Raw genomic sequence first — 1,925 nt, 5'->3', positions numbered from 1 at the left:
TATCTTGAGAATCTGAGATTGGTTCTGTATAAATCACACAGATACACGATTGGTGTGTGTTGGGATATAATGTGGGATTTAAACAAAAATGGGAGTTCAGTTCACATTTTTCTATATTTATATTTAAATGTGAGAATTTGCTGTAAAATTTTGAAGTTAGATACTCAAGTCGCTAGACCTAATACTACGTTTTGAAAAATCATATACAAAATAAATACAATATATAGATATATGATTTATATAATGTGAAGTATTTTTCTTGTGCTCAGTTATTGAGTGCAAACTTTTTGTAGTTATGTTACTATTTGTGACATCCTCTTATGTGCAACATTATGCTCGGAACATATTTAAACTCTGGGATTGTGATGGAGAACCAACTGGTTCCTGTAGTCCTGAAAATAAGTATGATGGGCACTCATGATGAAAGAAGCTCAAAACAGAAAAGGAGAAAGTTAAATGCATCAATTTGATGTGAGGATCCTATGATCATAGATAACATATCTTGTGGTGAACTTCATGAATATTTATTAGCAAGGGTTCTTGCACAATTTCCTATGTCTAGCTTCTTATGTTTTCGTTCAGTGCGCAAAGGATGGAATTCAATGACATATTCTCCAAGTTTTTTGGATTCTTGTTCAAAATTCCCATTCGACTGTCCATGGTTCTACATGGTGGATTCCAAGTTTGATCAGGGCATTGTATATGACACAAAGGTCAAAAAATGACACCATATCAATCTCCCCTCTTGTCTGAGAAAAACTGTGAAGTGAAAACCAATGTCAACAACAGGAGGAATTATTTGTTTTGGGTCATCTCTTGGCAATTCCATTGTGTGAAACCCTCTCACTGGACAGTGTTGCAGATTACCGTATCTAAATATTACTCAGATCATACATGCTATCACTATGGTTTCATCTAAACTTCATATAAGGCAATACTCATATATGGTGATTTTCCTACATTTGTGATGAAGGTATATGATTCATCAAAAAATTACTGGAGTCAGCCATCTAACATAAAAGAGAGAAGGTATGAAAAATGCTATTTGAAACAAAATTTGGCAATGATGATGGAACTGTGTATTTTTTGAACAAAGGAGGTAATGTAGTTGCTTCATATTTCTGTAAGATTCCTTCAAAGGAGTATTCTTCCATCTTGACATCAGGATATGGTGGTGAAGAGATAATATATTTTTTGAACAAAGGGGGAAAAGTAGTGGCTTGTAATACTCACAAAGGCTTGTGGTATGAATACCCCCCTCTTTTATCCTCACCACTTGAGTATTCTCTAGACATTGTGAATTGTGGGGGATGTATGTTCGTGGTACTCCTCCTAGAATGAAAATCAAACCTGCAAAGTTGAAGCTGCAAAATATAAAGTAACAAGACTCTAACTAGAGGACATGATGACTAGACAATACCTAGAGTATTGGGTAGCAGCAATCCTCGTTGAAGCTGAGACAAAGCCAGAGACAGATTGAGATTTACAAAGATGAATTCTATGGTTTGTAGGTAGTCAAAGAGAGGTCCATGTTCAGTATTGATTTCAAATTTAACATAATGGTCTTAAAAGATGATAGATAGTTGTCCCTTTTTTCCTAAAAAAATAGGTTTCATTTTGAATTTTTTCTTCTGAAAATTTAATCTGTTTATCAAAGACTGACAAGTATATGAAAAATATCCTTTCAAACTCCCCTTTATGTGTATTTTGGAGTTTCCTTATATGTACGATGAAGTTTTTTCTTGTGATAAAAGCATTACAATGGCTTCAATATGCCATGTGATATGGAATATTCTTAGTTGGACACATTAATTTTATGTAGATTGAAGTCATTTTCTTTAAATTAAATTTGTAAATGTCCACATTTTAGGTCCTCACATAGGTAGTAAAGATTGACAAAAAGAACTTCACTGAAATTAAATTTC

The 1,925-nt window shown here is 33.5% G+C and overlaps 1 pseudogene; it reads left to right on the top strand.

Annotated features, from left to right (window-relative positions):
- Window positions 1-482: 482 nt before the first annotated feature.
- LOC149201002 (F-box only protein 13-like) lies at window positions 483-1,341 on the top strand (annotated as a pseudogene).
- Window positions 1,342-1,925: the final 584 nt, after the last annotated feature.

This window comes from Pinus tabuliformis, chromosome 2_1, assembly GCF_031772625.1.
Source record: "Pinus tabuliformis cultivar Carrire ecotype Pingquan chromosome 2_1, CPIR1, whole genome shotgun sequence".
NCBI classification, from domain to species: Eukaryota; Viridiplantae; Streptophyta; class Pinopsida; order Pinales; family Pinaceae; genus Pinus; species Pinus tabuliformis.
The sequence above is the reverse complement of the archived record's forward strand: the minus strand, read 5'-3'. Positions and strand labels throughout refer to the sequence as shown.